This window comes from Chaetura pelagica, unplaced genomic scaffold (assembly GCF_000747805.2).
Source record: "Chaetura pelagica isolate M959 unplaced genomic scaffold, ChaPel_1.0 scaffold405, whole genome shotgun sequence".
NCBI classification, from domain to species: domain Eukaryota; kingdom Metazoa; phylum Chordata; class Aves; order Apodiformes; family Apodidae; genus Chaetura; species Chaetura pelagica.
The window spans coordinates 5,481,097-5,498,557 of record NW_009953489.1 but is presented as its reverse complement, the minus strand read 5'-3'; the positions used below and the strand labels follow the sequence as shown (position 1 = coordinate 5,498,557).

The 17,461-nt window shown below is 42.5% G+C and overlaps 1 protein-coding gene across 2 annotated transcripts in view; it reads left to right on the top strand.

The window, feature by feature from the left end:
- The window catches only part of ABL1 (ABL proto-oncogene 1, non-receptor tyrosine kinase), a 79,810-nt gene that overhangs the window by 32,842 nt on the left and 29,507 nt on the right, over nucleotides 1-17,461 (top strand). The window lies entirely within an intron of this gene.

Below are 17,461 nucleotides of genomic sequence, written 5' to 3'. Positions count from 1 at the left end.
AAAACACACCACTGCTGCTCTTCTGGGTGAAGTTAGAGTAAAGTTGGCTAATCTGTGGCTGTTGAATAACAAACAGCTCTTGAGAAGATTGAGCGTGACTTCCATGCCAGGGCTCTATCACGTGCTTGGCAGTGGGGCTGTGCTGGTGTGTGGGCTTCTGGGCAACTGAAACCTCAAACTGCAAGTGGAAACAACCCAGCAAGAGCAGCAGGCGCCTTGTGCTGTGCCGTGGAGAGAGGATTGGGAACGAGGACCTGAGTTCTGTCTCCAAGTAAATGATGCTGATGGCTGTGCTTGCTGACCAGGGTTGTGTAATCTTGCATAGGGCCACAGTTGGGTATGCTTATCCCAAATCCCACCCCACAGGGGAGCTGCTGGTGATTCACCTCTCTGAATCATAATTCCTGACACTATTAATCGCTGTCCTTGGTGCGTCCTTGATTCATGGGCTGCAAATCCATTCTGATTGGAAGAAAACACCTTTCAAGCAGTTTAAAAGCTGGCTAATTTCCTACACCAATACGTTAATCCCACATCAGTGTTCTACCTTTGTGGCTCTTTTCTTTGTTACTTGAAGAGTGAACTACAAGACATGAACATTTATAAAAAGAAATCTAGTTAGCTACAGAAATGTGATAAATATCCAGTAATTGGATTGTGAGAAAAAGCATGGCATGTATACAGTTTTCAGTTCACAGTTTAAAACTTGAGTATATTTATCTGTTTAGAAATTCTGCTCTTTTTGTTGTGAATTGGCAGGATCCTGAGTTCTGTCATTCCAAGATGCTGCAAATACCAATTAAAGAAAATCTAAATCAAGTTCTTTGAGTATACTTACACTCTACAATACCTTTTTAACATATGGTTCAATATAAAACTCCTAATGTGCATACAGAAAACACTAAGCTATATGTGTGTGCTTTCTTTGAATGACTAAAAATAAGGTTTAAAGCTAAGTTGGAAATTATCCTCTAAGTCATTGCTTTGCAGTAGGAATAGAGCCAGGGCAGTGGGTGCTGAACTCTGTTAACTTACCCTGTAAAGCCCTCCTGCCTTTCTTGGCATGTAAGTGCTCCAAGCCCAAGCCCACTTGCTGCCTGCTCTTCTCCTGGTGGCTCCAAGCTACCTGCCTGCTCCAAATCCTTGATCTTAGATACTGCACTGCCTGTCCAACACTGTTACCCTGCAGCATCAGAAAATGAGTGTTCAGAGCTGCCTGTGCAACCCTGGCCTGCTGAGCAGGTCCTGTGGTGCTGCCTTCACTGTGATGCCTGCCTTCAGCCTGCAAGCCAATAGTCAGGAAAGCTCTGTTAGCAAAGGATTTTCCCTGTGCTGTGTGCTGCAGAGTCTGAAGTGTGAACGCGTTTGTCTTAAATGCTTATCTTACTTAACTTGGCTTGAAGAGAATAAGCAGGCTTTCTAGCAAGGATGCTTTTTTCCTTAAGAAGTGTATTATCGATGTTAGTACAGATGATAAAACAAGACATTCTCATCTTTCTCTCTGAATTTTTTTCTCCACTTCATTATTCAGTTTTACATTTTTACGTTGCTTCCAGTTCTCCTGTCACTGTGAAATCTTTCAGAGTGGATAAAAGCTGAAAGCTAGAAGCAGAAACCAAAATTTTTTAGCTGCCTTTGCTATCAAGCAGCAAACATAAGTCAGAAGCCCAGTGTTTGTTTTGCTTTTGTTACCATTCCTGTATGAAAAAATGTACATAAAAGGTCTGTCTGCTGACTTGCAGCGATTGGGGCAGCGCAAATTGCTGAGTGAAGAGATTCAGAAGAAAGAGATACAAAGTTCAGTCTTGAGTCGTGTAAGATGCTTTCCTCAGTCCTGTGTTTTTTACCTGCATCTGTCCTTGTGGTGGCTTCAGGTCTCTATTTCAGAGGAGCCCACCTGCTGGCACAAGTGCTCAGTGTCAGTGTATCCTAAATGTTCCCTTCTGGAACAGATTTTCACTTTCTTTGCCTGCCCACCCTTGATGGAAGGTAGAATTGAGAAACTGGGAACCAGCGTGGAGAACTTGAGAGGGACTGTGTGTTTGTGGGTGCTTTGAAAGGATGCAGTTTGAGAGCAGAGGTTTGCATGAACACTCAGTGGCACAAAAGGAACCATGAGCTGATGGGGAGAAGGGGCTGAGCTGGATGGGTCAGAGGAAGTGGTGGGCCAGCTCTCCTAGGTGTTCAGTCAGGAGCAAAGTATTTTCCACAGGATTTCAGAGTGGAAACTTCAGCTTTTCTAGAAGTATTCCTGAAGATCAGGGGTGTCAGGGATTAATATATTTCCAATAAGGATAGGAACTGAGGCTTGTTCCCTGCCAAGGGGGCAATGCCTGTTTGGGAAGAACATCCGATTTATATGGTTCTTTGGTGGCCAGTTTCTGACTGGAAATGTTTGGAGCCTGTTTTGAAGCTGTGCAGAAGAGCATGCTTGCGTCATCCAGAAAATGCAGTGAGTCAGTGGAGTCCTGAGGGAGCTGTAACGGCTCAAACAGAAACTTGGAAAATGAAATGGGGATGGATTTAAAGATACAGCATTTGTGGCTGCTGCTCTGTTCAGAGATGGTCTGTGTTTGTTGAGGGCATTGGTGATGAAGGGGTTCAGCAAGGGCTTTGCTGCTCTAAACACAAGTGGAGCTTAAGAAAAGTGATCCACCAGGGGCAGGGTGTGGAACTCAAAGAGAGTGTTAAGCTAATTCTGCTTGCCATTATACTCAGTATTTTGGTATTCAGGGAATCTCCACGAATTCTTCATTGCTATGTGTGTTTTGGTATGTTAATGAATAACTTATTGGGAGGGACAGGAAGGAAGGTGGGGGGCAGCCCCTCGGTTTGGCCCCTGCTCATCCTTTTCCTCAACGTTTTCAACCGCCTTCAGATTTGGGATGGTTTCTACAGCATTACAAGCTATTCTGTTGCTGCAGTGCAGCTGTGGTAGGAGTACTCATGGGCCATCTTGTCTGCCCTGGGAAGACATGGTCCTGTTAAGGAAGCTCCGTGTGGTTTGTAGAAAAAGTGCCCAGATCCAAGCTGGATCACAGGGAATGTTAATGTTAATCACCAGCGCTGGCTGGTGCCACCACCATGGGGGGGTTTCCTGTTCATGGATGTTGCTCTTTCTCTTCACATCCACCCACAGCTAGACAAAATGGGCATGGAATGCCTCCTTCCTTCAAACCATATGTTGATTCACAGGAGGTGGTTTCAGGGATTAGGTTTTTGCTTCTTAAAGTGCTTTTGGTTCTTACTGCAGGTGAAATACCCAAGGTCTCTTGTGGTACTATTGGTGCATTGGTATTTTATTTGAAAACTTCCTGTGATGCTGTCACACGCTGTTGTATTTGGACACCTTAAACCCACAGTTTAATTAATCTTCATGGTGTATTTCTGGGGGGGAAAAAGCATCCATACACTGGCATTAACAATGAAGTAAAAGATTATGTCTTGTGCTTCATATATTCCCTTTTGAATCACTGTTGGTTTTGCTTCAGAATTGAGACCTTGCTTTCCTTATTTACAAGGCCAACAGACTGAGGCTGTTCCTCCCAGCAGAGATGGTAGAACAAAGCAAAAAACCTCTTGATGAATCTCCCCTCTGGCTAGGCTTTTCCTCTGCTGGGACAGCACTTGAAACACAGCTTTAGGTGCTGAACTTGATTGATTTTTATCTGAGCAAGCTACCTGTCCCTTAAAGGTAAGGTGATCCCCCAGAGTAATTTTTCTGAAATGAAAAGAACCAGTTTCTGGAGAGCCAAAAATGAAGAAAAAGGAGAAAATCTGGATTTTTCCCTTTGTTTGGGTTTTTGAGCAGGGCAGCTCAGGCTCTGGGCTCCCTCAGGAGTCCTGCCAGGGTGATCCTTACTGAACAGGGTGCATTTTGAATGGATGTTCTGTCTGTCCCACCAGCCTGGCATCATCCTGCTCTGCAGAGCTAAATTACAAAAAATCTTCTAGCTCCCATGGTTTGCTGCTCTCTATCATTAAGCTCATTTCCAACTGTGGATCGTTCGAATGAGTGAAGTGGGATCCCTCACTGGGCTGTCACTTGCCCTGAGTTTGTTAATTCACTCTGAATATACCCATGCCTTAAGTTTGCTTCCATTGGGGTGACCTATGTGTTTTTTTGTGTGTATAGGCTATTCTGGCACTTCATTATCAGGAATATAAAAATGTTTTGTGACTGTAATGTGCATGCTCTTCAGTGTTACAGTTTAGCTTTAACTCTCTTGCTTTAGCCATTATATTCAGACCATGAAAGCTTCATTAGTTAATTCTGATTGAAGACTGGTATGGTACCCAGCAATGCTGATACAAATTGATGACTCTTTCATATTTTTAGAGTTAAATTTGAGTATCTATAAAATTTGAGTCTTAGGTGAGTAATTGCATTACAGTTTTGCAGGTTCTGTGAAAGATCATGATTAAATTTTTTACACTTCAGGCCATATTTCAAATCCGTGACCTCATTCCTATAAAGCAAAGCTAGTTCATTACATCATAGCTGTGCAATTTGACTTTTGATAGCTGACATTTGCATTTATGTTGGATCCATTAAATATTTGTCTGTTTAAAAAGCTGCCAGGCATTTACATGTTAGCATGTAAATGTTAATTTAAAAAACCAATAAGTTAAAAATTTGTATTATTTTGGCCCCCTTGCTGACATTTTTCTTGAAAACAAATGAATTGTAGTTTTCCCTTCCAGAAAAAATGATTAATGAGTTTTTTGCCTTTGCAGCTGCAATATTTGATTGCAGACTGACTTCACTAGTGATAACATACGGAAATATTTCTGCCGTTATTTGGATGTTATCAAATCCCCAGCAGGTGACTGAGACCATACTCAGATGTAACTGTTCTCCCTCTGTTGCAGTGAGTGGGATCTCTGAGAGCAGGTTCCCCTCCCTGGCACTTTCCCCCTTTGTATAGTGATTTTAGTTCACAACTTAAGTTGTCTAAGTATAAACACCTGAAGAGCTGAGTGTCCATGATTTTCGGCCATTCTCCTTGCTTTGGGGCACTGTGGTTCCCATGCTGCTCCCATTGAAGTTAGATTTCAGAGAAGCTGGATGAGACTTAAGAATCCTTTGAGATGCTAAAGGATTGACATATATTTGAGGCAGTACGTGTCAGTCCTTTGCAAAGGGCCTCTCTGCAGGCTTCATATAAATGTTGAATATTTTAGCTTGTTATTTTTTATCTTTAGCAATAGTCAACCATCTTTGAATCCTACTGAATTTCAGCACTAGCTTCCCCTGCTGATACAGGTTAAAACACACCTCTGATCAGTCTGTAACTTTAAATTGCCTTTTTCCCTTCCCTGAACTTCTCCTGTCACCAATCTTTTCACCAGCAAGTCTTGTGAAAGCAGCATCCCGTGTGATTCAGATCAACTGACTGCCTGGCAGCAGGGACTGACGCAGGGCTCAGGAGGACCCTCCCCCAAGAAGCCAGCCAGGAATGATTGCCTAACTCCCCCTCTCCAGGCCACACGTTGCTTGGGAGTAGGATACTGAACGGGATTGGGAAAACCTTCCTCCAAGCACGCAGGAGAGGGTAGCACCAAGATTAATAGTAATGTTTTCTTGGCTCTGGAGCTGCAGAGTTAAATTCCTTGCTCAAGCTTACTCCCTTGGTAACACCTCCACGCCACTGATTATTCATATTCAAAACAAAAACAACAACAGGATAATTGCCCAAATTTTGGAAAGTGGCAGTTTTTGCACATTCAGCCTCAGATGGTGTTTGACCCTTAATACAGATGGTTTCACTTAATGTATTTTGTTTAAACAATCCCTGTTCCTGGAAGTGGTTTCAGAATAGGCTGTTCCTCATTGCTGTTCGTGTTTGCTTTTTCTTATGATATTATAAGAAGCTGGAAGAGAGCAGATCCAGAGAAGGGCAGTAACCAGCGTTAACAGGCATTTGTGGAAGCCTTTGTATTTTCCAATTAAGGTACCACAACTTTGACTCCTCACAGCTCTCAAGACTGAAGTGATTTGGAGCACTTCTGTTGTTAGACTGTGGAGCTTATTACATTTCTGTTACTCCTCTATCTGTGTTAGAGACCTCAGGGAGTCCCAGCACATTTATGTGGAACAGCTTATATCTGCTTTCCCCTGGTTTTCCCCCATGGAATTAGGTATCTTGGTGCTCTGACATACAAACCCCTTCTCTTTCTCTTGGATATAAACGAAGCATTTCTATGTGAGGAGGAATATGTTATCCTTGGATCTAGCTCCTTTTCATGTCTGTTTTAATTTCTGCATGTGCAAGCTTTTCGCAGATTGTGCAGGATGTGTTGTTGATACTGAACACACCCTGGGCGAGCTGTGAAAAGCCTGCATCAAGTTCCACCTCAGGAGTCTTTATATCCTGCCCTCTGCCACAGCCTCTGCTGTGAGGCAGCTCCATTGGATGGAAGGAATGTGAGTGCCCTCGAAATAGAGGAGAAATGTGTTTTATCAACTGGGATTTGGTGTATCGGGTGTGTCACTGGATGCTTTTCACAGTCATATAGTACCTGCTAACAGTGGATATCAAAACTGGGACCTGATTTGTGGTTGCCTTGTCCACAAGCCAGGTGGCATGAAAAATCTTGAATATTTGCAAAAAAAGTGGAGGCACAAGTTGGGTAATTGGTTCATCCACAATTACAGGAGAAATCTAAAGAAGAGCTGGAAAGAAACTGTGCCATTTCTATTCCTAGAGCATATGATTAAGGTGAATGATTAATTTTCCCTTCGTTTACTTTTTTTCTAAAATTATTTTCATCTTAAAATCCAGGCCCTGTTTGAGGGGTCAGCAGTGTAAGAGAAGTGAACCAAGCTTTTATCAGCTCTTTCCAAAACAATAACCTGCAATAATCCTCCTGATGGCATCATGACATCCTTTATTTAACACTTCAGGTACAATTAAAAAATGTAAAATCACCCAGTCTGTGGGTTTTTTCCTCTGTCCTTTCTCTTGAGCTTATAAATGGCAAGTTGCATGGCTTAAAATCCTTTTGCATTACTTCTTTGGGATCCTGTGTTACCCATGCAATAGGGAGTGATGTGTTGGCTTCATCCCCCCCCTTGACTCCAGAGCTGCTGGAGATTTTTAGTCCTGTTTTTTTTTTCTCCAAACCTTCCTCTGCTTTGAGATTAATTTTAAAATAGGTTCTCCTGGCACCCTGAGGGCAGTGCGTGTTGGAGGGACGGATTAGGGGAACACAGCAGCTCTTTCACCCTGTGAAAATCCTCTGGCCACGTTCCAGGTGCCAGACTTGCAGAGATGGGGCTGAACCAAGAGAAAGGGGACCAAGGAAATCAGGATGTGTGGCCTAACAAAAACCAATTGGCTTTTGCTTTGTGTTTTCCTGTCTCTTGTAGGTTCAAGACAGTCTTCCTTCTCCTTTACTGGTACGTGTAACCTATGCTGCTGTTGTTTGTTCACTTATTTTGTAGGCTTTATTCTTGCAATAACTTGATAAAAGGTATATAACTTGGCTGGGCAGGCAGAGGAAGTTGCACAGGGAATCTTGAACACCATGGACTACTTTCTGAAACTACAATTCCAGTATTATCCAGTTAAATCCAAATTTTTATATCAGATACCATCTGGTGAAGTCAAATGAAGGAGTGTCAAACAAAATAGTATTCTATCTGGGTAATGTGTGATATTTTCCATTCCTCTTGCAACATCTTGGGAGAGAGATGCAATTTCAGGAAGTATTGGATATTGGTTTTTTTTGCTACTGGTACGTGTAACCTATGCTGCTGTTGTTTGTTCACTTATTTTGTAGGCTTTATTCTTGCAATAACTTGATAAAAGGTATATAACTTGGCTGGGCAGGCAGAGGAAGTTGCACAGGGAATCTTGAACACCATGGACTACTTTCTGAAACTACAATTCCAGTATTATCCAGTTAAATCCAAATTTTTATATCAGATACCATCTGGTGAAGTCAAATGAAGGAGTGTCAAACAAAATAGTATTCTATCTGGGTAATGTGTGATATTTTCCATTCCTCTTGCAACATCTTGGGAGAGAGATGCAATTTCAGGAAGTATTGGATATTGGGTTTTTTTGCTTGTTTGTTTGTTTGTTTGTTTGTTTTGGGGGGTGAGGGTGGGTGGGCAGAGGGGAGTGTTCCATGACTTTACCCTCATGGAGAAAGCAAGAACAAGGTAACACTGTAGGAAAGGCTCATCAGCTGCAGAAATAGCAAGGAATGTTCCTGACTTAGCTATTGCTGACATGAGACCTCACTATGGACTGGAGTTCAATCAGAAATATGCAAAGCTGTGAATTTAATTATGGGGTGGTAGCATCTTTGCCTGGAACTTTGTGGAACACCTGGAGAATCAGGAGAGGCTTACAGAGGAGCTTCTCACTCCAGAAACGGTTACTCACAAAGCTGCGTTGCCAGAGAATGTTGTATCTATTGCAGCACTGTTGCATATCTGGGTGTCTGTCAGCTCTCTAGGAATTTGAGGCATTGCCTTCCCTAGATCCATGCTGGAGCATGGCCAGTTCCTGGAGGCTGGCTGAAGTACTTCCATTTCAGGTGGAAACAGGTCTCCCAGTGCCAAAAGACTCTGTGGTCTGATAGTCTCTGAAATGTTTAATGAAATGCAGCTATAACTGGCCCACTCCTACATTTACATTTGTTCCTTTTGGATTTGTTTGGAGATCTATCAGTGGGAAAGGTTGGTAGGATGAAGCTGTCCATACAACTCAGTACTTGCCAGTACATATGAGTTTCTCAGTATTTTGAATTAAGAAACAGCTTTCCTGGCCCCTTCATGAGCCAGTACTGTTATTTGTATGATCATGTAGTGAGGAGTCTTTACATTCTTGAACTGGGTTGCCATGTAGCTGTATGAGCCCCAGTGCCAACAGGAGGGAGAAGATGGGAAAGGTGGGACTGAGGCACTTGGGATTACCTGGCTGAGCATCCTCACTCCATGACAGCATGATCCCTTCCCAACTAATCTCAGTGTTTGCCCACAGCACTTTCCTTCCTACCTTCTGCTCCATTGTGCAAATTTTCAGAGCAGTGGCAGGTATTGTACTTAATTATTTTGTGTGTGTGTAATCATTTGTGCAATGTTTGAAATATGTTTCTCTCCCTGTGAGCAGTGAAGTGACTCAGCTGAGCCTGAAGTGCAAGATGTGGCAGCTCTCAGGCCAGTGTGGAGCAGGGGGGAACAGCTTACAGGGTACTGACTGTTGCTATTCATTTTTACTTCCACACTTTTCTTTATGTTCTGTCTGGTATGTGGGCAGACAGAATTCACAATCCTTATTCACGCCAGCAGCTGGAAACCTCAGGCCACATGGAATATATCTGCTGTGTGAATGGTTCTGATTAATGATGGACAGGTAGGGAAAAGAGGGAATGAAGAGAAAGGAACTTTGGATTTCTCCAGATACACGGAGAGTCAGAGTTTCTTCTGATTTCTCTTTTACACTTTCCTTCTTTATCTTCTTGCCTGTTTTTCCTGGAAAGGCAGAAAATGTGGAGGTATTCCAGTCTCATGCCATTTTCTAAATCTAAATGCAAATATATTGTACTCTAATCATACCAGGAAACTCATTGCAAAAGGATTTAAGAAACTTTGCCCTGATGAATATAGCATCAGGCTTTTGCTTTTTCTTAATGGTGCAACCTAGAGGGGCTGTTACCTAGCTTAAAAAAAATAAAAATAAAATTAAAACACTTATTTCAATGTGTTTTTATGTTTGGTAATTGAAAGCAGTGTTTTAAACCCTTGTGAAGGTTTAGCACTAGGTCTAGCACTTGAATTGCATCTGTCTATGCTCAGCAGTGTGTGAGGAAAATGGAACCCCTCTTTTTCTGCATCCTTGCTCCAGCTGGACCAGGATGGAGGTGGACATACACATTTTTACACTTGCCTTTTTTCACAGTGAAATAGCTCATTTCTGTATCAAGTTTGTTCCTGTTGGCCCCAGTCGTCAGAGGAGAAAATACTGGCCCTGCCTTTATGTTACAGTCCCAGCAGGATTCTTAAAACTTCTTGTATTGTGTCTTGACAAGAAAATAAAATGCTAAACTGCTTGGAGGGAACCATTGCTGCAGGCAGTTCGAATTAACTGGAAGCTTTTCCTTTCTGGGATTATATTTTTAATTTAATATACTGGGAATATTAAGCAATTAGTGCTGTGGAGCATCAGGCACTTCACTTGCATATCCAAGGGAGACTGAGAGTAGATACTGAGGGTAGCTAAATACTTTACTGCAGATTAAGTGATTGTAGAGTCTTTTATATATCATCTTTTATGCTTATATAGATGCTTTTAAAATTTATATAGTTATAAAGGGCTTCTACTTTCTTAAAATAATATGTACTGTGGAAGAATTAGTGAAGTTTTGAATTCCTAATTGGAAGGTACTGGGCTTTTTTTGTTGTTGTTGTTGTTGTAGTACTTATTTTATTTTTATTTATATATATATATTACACAGCGTCAGGCACTGTGTATGCTACAATCCTGTAAATATCTGTGTCCATCCATATTGATAGTGTTCAAAAGCAGAGCTCTGCTGAGGATTAGATCCCTAGAGAAAAGTGATCCTTGCAATTGAATTTATCCACATCTCCTGTTGCTGACTGTGTTACTTGAAATTTTCTGCATTTCAGAAAATGATCTTTTTGTTGAATTCAGTAAGAAACAGCTTGGGTGAACCACGAGTGGAGCTGAAATAGCTCTGGAAAAGTTCATGGTGCTGTGAGCCCCTCCTTTGCCTGACCAGCTTGAAGGCACAGGAGCTGACTTCCTACTAGGTTTGATGGATTATTTATTTATTGATGGATTATTATTTGTGTCTGCTGTGCCTGAGGTGTTTTTTTGTTTGTTTGTTTGTTTTTGTTTTTTTTCCCTTTGCTTTTCAAGTACTTTAGTGATTCCTCTACCTGTGGCAGCAGCAAGTGCTGGACACGTTCCTAGAGCTGTGCCCCAAGTTAAACTCCCCCACTTGGGAGCAAAAATGCAGCACAACCGCAGAGCTTGGGTGGAGAGAGTAAGTGGAAGAGCAACATTTCAGCCTTTCCAGTAATATTCAGTCAACAGCTCATGCACAAAAGGTTTTCCATATTGGCCAGAGGGAAGGTGCTCAGTACAGGTCGATGTCCCCAAAATGAGGGTGACAACCAAGGTGTGTGTTTGGAGGCACCGCAGCTGCAGTGGAGACAGCGCTGGGGAAACCTTCATGTTCTCCAGTCCCTGCTGGGTCTCATGCAGCAGTGGTTCAGTAATACTTGTTTTCTTTTCTTCTTCTCTCCTTCCACCCCCTCCTCATGTGTAATTTGATCTCTTAGGCCTGGTCTTCTGCTTTGGCAGATTTTTTCAGCTCTTGAATGCAAGAAATTAACCACTTAGTTACTGTCGAGGGTTGAAACACGTTTTATGGGTCCTCCTGGCTCTTCCTGCAGACGTGCTCAGAATTACCCAAGACAGCTCATGCAGTCACCAGCTTTGGGCTCCCTTTTTTAACCTCCTGTTTTAATTTTACATGTTCATCTGCATTTCCTTGCCTTTTCACTTAAACACGGAAATGCTCCCACTCAAGCTCTGAGTCAGTATTTGGCAAAGAAACGTCTCTAAAATTTATTTTCTGATACTTTCCAAGTATGTATCTTTTCTGATTGTGTTCTGGCTGTCTGTAAGCCCTCTGTGCTCTGGCAGAAAATACTGCACTTCAGTAGGATCTAGAAACTGGTGTGATTCTACCTTTCACACAGAAATCCACAACTTTAATAAACTGCCCAAACAGTGCAAGCTAAGTAAATATAGTAAATAGGAATGAGTGTGATTTTTCTGTCTTTCAGGTAAGCTGCAGTTTTTTTCAGATCTGAAAATTGCAAGATGCCTCTCCCCTTGTCTGCAGATGTTTCAAAAAGCTTTTAGTGGAAAAGGCCCAAAACTTTTTCAGTGATTTGTGAAGAGCTCCTTTGGACTTGAATTAAACCTTGCAGGCTTCAAATGCTAATACCCCGGGCAATTCCCTGTGGAACTCACAACCCTTCTTGCTTTTTTGCATGAGTATGGTGAAGGCAAACCACCAGAGCAGGAGTTTAGTAGTACCCTCTGCCTTGTTACTACCTCAAAAGGAGGGCTTCTGCCTGTTGCTTGAAAGGAATTTGAAACAGTCAAACATCCCCTTTGAAATCCCACCACTTCTCAGCCTGTCTCCTTCAGTCATGAAAATTGCAAATAACAAACATCTGTTAAATGAAGGAGAAAAAACAACAAATGCACATGCTGTATTGCAAAATCTTTTGGTTTTCTGTTGATGTGTACAGTGGACTTTCTGTAACCTGGCTTTTTTTTTTTTTTTAAAAAAAAAAAAGTTTCTTCCTGTGGGAGTGGGTCGTGCTGAGTCCAAGTGCAAAAGTGTTAATATTTCATTGTATATGCAGATACCTCTCTGTGCTCTTGCCGGGTCATTCACGCTGTGCTGGATGGTTTCTAGAGGAAGGAAAACACTCTTTGCCCTCAGGTGTTAACTAGCCTTTGTTCAAATTCATGTGTGGGTTGTTTTGGTTTTTAATTTACAATAATGCCTATTGTAGACTGGAGATCACAGTAGCAAGAGGCTTTTGTTTTTAACACGCTATTTTAACCAGCTATTGTGAATGTGTCAGCTGAAATTTTTGAAGAGTGGAAAGGTAGAAAGCTGGTCTCTAAAAAAAATGTTTTGTACATGAGCTGGAAAAGGAAAGGCAGAAATGTCTAGGTAAAAAGCTGGAAGAAAAGACAATGGTGGAGTGGTTCTGAGGTAGGGCAGTGCTGGAGAAGCTGGGGTGATAGTCCTGGAAGGTCTAGGCAGAGTGGTAAAGGTCGTCTTGGATAAACTTTATTAATGCCAGTGGTCTTACTGATTCCTAGTGATCACCAAAATAAATGTTAGTCAGAGACCCTTCTTGGTTGCTTTCTTCTTAGGTGAATGAATAAACTAGGAAGGTTTTAATGGGCTCGTGTAGTCGTGCTAACACCAACAAGAACTTTTCTCACCCTCTCGCGGTTATGTGGCAGGCATTACAAATACATCATGAAGGTATTACAAATATAACACATACAATTGGCTTTTTGTGTCATGCTGTCATTGCCAAGGAAGCAGAGAAGGTTGGAATATCCTGAAGACTAGTTTTCACTTGTCATTTGGAGTAGTTACAAGGTGTCAAGGAACAATTATTGAGACTAAAAGGTGATTGACTCAAGGCAGTTTTAAATCTGAGTTGGCTTTTAATGGGCTGGGTGTGGCATGTGGCAGCTCTAACCCTGGCAACCTGGGACTCACATTCTACCCTGCTTTCCTTGGCACACTACAGTAAAGCTCTCATGACTTAATGTGCATGACCCACTGCAGTTGTATTCATTGTGAACACTTCTACACCAGCCTGTGTGTTGTGCTGCACATGCCAACAAGGTAGAATTTAGTAGTCCAGATTTTGAAGCTGCTAGTCCTTTCAATCTAATACACACCAGTGTCTTCCCAAAAGTTTTGATGCTTTGTCTCTAAGACTGGATGGAGTCGTTTAATGGTGGGTGATCTGAAAACCCAAAGGAAAACTGGAATCTGTCAGACAAGGCTGGACCAGCCCCCAGGAAAACAGGCATTTGCTGTAGGATCAAAGCCCAGCTTTGTTACAGCTCCAAACATCCAGACGGCAGTGCTTTCCAATCTGCATTGAGTTAAGTCTTTTGACACCTGTGGAGAAATTCTCAGCTGCATTTACAGAAGAGCAAGATAAGGCACAGGTAACCCATAACTGAAAGCAAGAATCTTCTCTTTTTCTTACTCCTTTGCTTTAACCACTAGTTTGAGCTGCTTCTGTTTCAACTGACATTTTCCATCCCAAAGCAGCTGAACATACCTATAAAAAAATGCCAAGTGTTGGGGCCTTCAAACTCTGTTATCGTCCCATGTTTCAGGAGAGGATTTTAAAATAAAATCAAGTTCTCCTTTTAAATGGGTGACAAGCACTCAAGCTGTTTTTAATGGTATGGCAACAAAATTCACTCCAGCTGCTAACATTGTGGGATCCTGCCAAAACTCACTTTCTTCTCATGGAGTCCAGTCCTTTCGCTGCCATTGTCATTTTTGTGTGTGATTGTTCTCTTTTGGAAATATCTACCCTCAAACTTTAGATAGCTTTAAGAGAGTAAAGAGCTGGTCTGCTAGAAGAAGCTCAACATTAGCAGTTGGCTAAATAGGTTTATGTTCTTATATGAGTATAAGCAATAAAGGCTAATGGATACTGGATTGCATTAGCAAGAGTGGAGCCAGCAGGTCGAAGGAAGTGATTATTTCCCTCTTTTTGGCACTGGTGAAGCTACATCTGGAGTACAGCGTCCAGCTCCCTCCAACCCCCTGTAGCAGACAATGACAAACTGGAGGGAGTCTGGTGGGGGCTGGACCAGGTAGGGTGGTGCCCCTGGGGCTGATGGAGCTGCCTTCCCCCTGGGGCTGAGGGAGCTGCTTTCACCTCTTTGACCAAAAAGTGCCTCAAGGGTTAGGGTTCAGGGAACCACAACTCCTAGAGCTCCAGGGACACTTGGGCTGGAAATGGCATGCCAAGGGGGGTATGACACTGCACCAACATTGCTCCATACACACCTTCCTCATCTGGGCCACCCATGGTGCTGGGCACCTCAGCCTCAGCTGCAGGCTGCTCTTGGGCTTAGGGTTCAGTGAAGGGGTTCCAGTGCTCTGGTAACCACCTAAATGGTGGCTGGAGAGAATCTTCTCAGAGGTGCACAGCAAAAGGAGGAAAAGCAACACTTAACTTGCCTCAAAGGAAGTCTGGTTAGATAAAAGAGGATAAAAGGTATTTCATGCTGCCCAGCACACTCAGTCAAAATTTAGCTGCAAAAAACCTGGAACAACCTGATATAGATAGATAGATAGATAGATAGATAGATAGATAGATAGATAGATAGATAGATAGATAGATAGACACACACACACTCTGAGCAGGAGGTTGAACTGGAGACCTTCCAAGTCTGCTCCCAACCAAAACTGTTTTGTCATTCTGCAACAGTTGAAGGTTGCATCAGTCACTCTGTAGCCCAACAGTCTGCATGCTTTTCATGACTGATTTTATTCTAAGATGTCTGCATGTCAAACAAACATGAAAGGGATTAATAGCTGTCAGCCATACGAGTAGCAGAGTGTGTGACACTACCAATATGGCTTTTATTTCTGTATTGCCAGTTGATTTCATGGCATGCTGGAAAGGCAGAGAGTGTTTGCTCTGAAGTATTTACAACCTAGTTTGCCACGACACAAAAGAGGAGACGTTGAAGGATGAAGTTTGTAGCAGAGGGGACCACACAAGCTTGTCTGCGTAGAGACATAAAGGGAATGAATTTGTTTATCTACAGAGGAAGTTATAGCTCTTTGTGTTTAACTCCCCAAGTGGATGCATTTCTCCTATGGTGAAGTTCTTCTGCAAGTGGGTTAATTTAATTTGAGATGAGGCATTCTTCTGCTGGAATAAGAACCCCAGGAGTTCATCAGGAATGTAATCGGCTTTAATTCTGCCGGCGCTCATTGTATTGATCTTAGTTGTAAGGGCTGGGTGATGTTCATGGGGGGCAGCCTTTGTACTGCTGGGAATGCTGTGGGGATTCTGCATTCCTGCAGCTTAGGGAGAAGTGGGATAGGGATGCTCCTCACATGGAAAAGACGTCGCGTGCAAGATGCCTGGTCTGCTCTGACAATGTTACTTCATCCCAGCTCCCTAAACATGACACTGGGCCTAAATATGTGATGGCAGAGCTCCTCCGGTGATTTATGTGACCTTTCTCCTCCAAATCTGCTTTTAACTTTTTTTCTTTTTTTTCCTTTTCTTTTTAATCTTCCTCCCCTCAGTGCAGTTCCTTGCAAATTCTCTGTTGCAGTCTTGTCTGAAGTTAGGTGAGTGAGGAAAAAGCAGAAAGGCGTTGGTTTCTCTTGAAACTCTCGTGCTTCCATAAAATAGAAATCCTCCTCCTGAAGCAGAGGGAAGAAGGAAGAGCATGAGGAGAACTGCATCATTGTCTTCCTAATGCATGTACAGTCTGACAGAGGTGGGGGATTGGGTCTGTAGCCTCATCTCTTCTCCAGACTAGCTAGACTGAGGAAATATTTAAGTTCTCTTGCTGTTTCATGGCTTATTAAATGGGGATATATCCATGTTCATCTTTCCTGAGATAAAGTGTGAAACCATTTTGAACATCACACTGTTCTTACTGTGATTATTTCTCTGCTAGAAATTATGTGGCTTGTGGTATTAAAAAAAACAGATGCTGTCATTGCAGTCAGTATGGGTTGAGAGACTAAGGTTTTCATTCCAAGCTGTCTTTCACCCCATGGATCAGATGTCTGAAGCAAAGTAATGCTGTAAAAGAATGTTTAAAGAGTCTGAGCAATGTTTGCTGTTTTGGAGGCATGGTCTTAAGATGCTGGAAATGTGCAAAATTTCCCCTAAAGTATTAAAAGTTTGAAAATGTTGGAGTGCAAAACAGCACTAACTAGTCAGTAACCTTGCAAAAACAAACTGTTAGATGTGAAGGGAAGTTTTCAGGGCAAAGAAAAAAAAGATTTGCTGCTTTGTTGGTCCTGTGTGTGACATGCCAAGCACTCCACACCTCGCAGTGGGTTGTGACAGGGTTGTCTCAGCCCGTGTTCCTCAGCTTCTCTGTTTTGCACCCCTGATGAACTTGCACCCCTTGTTTCAAGCAGCAAAAGCACCTCAAGGTTGAGGAAACGAAAGGGGATTTTTAAGTGGAAAAAAAATTCAATTGAATCAACCCCCCAATTTTCTATCTCACTTACAAAGATGATATATATATAAAATACAATCATAGAGTGCCAGGTTGGAAGGGACCTTGAGGATCATCTGGTTCAACTTTTCTAGGTACTACTATAGTTCATATGACATGGCTCAGCACCCTGAATATGTATACATATATGTTACACAAGTGGTGGGTGTTTTAGAAAGGAGTCACAATGCTAGGAAGTGAAGCATCAAAAATTTATCAAAACTGGAGAGCAGTAATTAACATGTAGCCCTGAGAGACCTGCAAGGGAAGTGCCTTTTTTTATTATTATTTTTTATTTTGGTGGAAAAGACATGTAGGTAGTGGGAGAGTGCAAACTTTTGGCCCCCTGTGTGGGAGGAGCAGTATCCTGTGAGTGTAATTGCATCAGCTGAGATGGGAATCTGTTTGCCTGTCATTATCACAGTGATGCTACCGCCGCGTCTTCCGGGCAGGACCTCCAGCTCCCCAGCAGTTTTAGTGCTGATTTACGAATGGGCACAGCTCTGGGTTTGCTTCTCCCTGTTACAAGGCTCAGTGTGGAAGCAGTTCCTTTCACACAGTGGGAAGTGACAATCTTTTAGGACTTTCCCTGTCGCCCGCAGCTCTCTGAGCCAACGCCGAGCTCCGCAAAAGCACCGAAGCGGCAG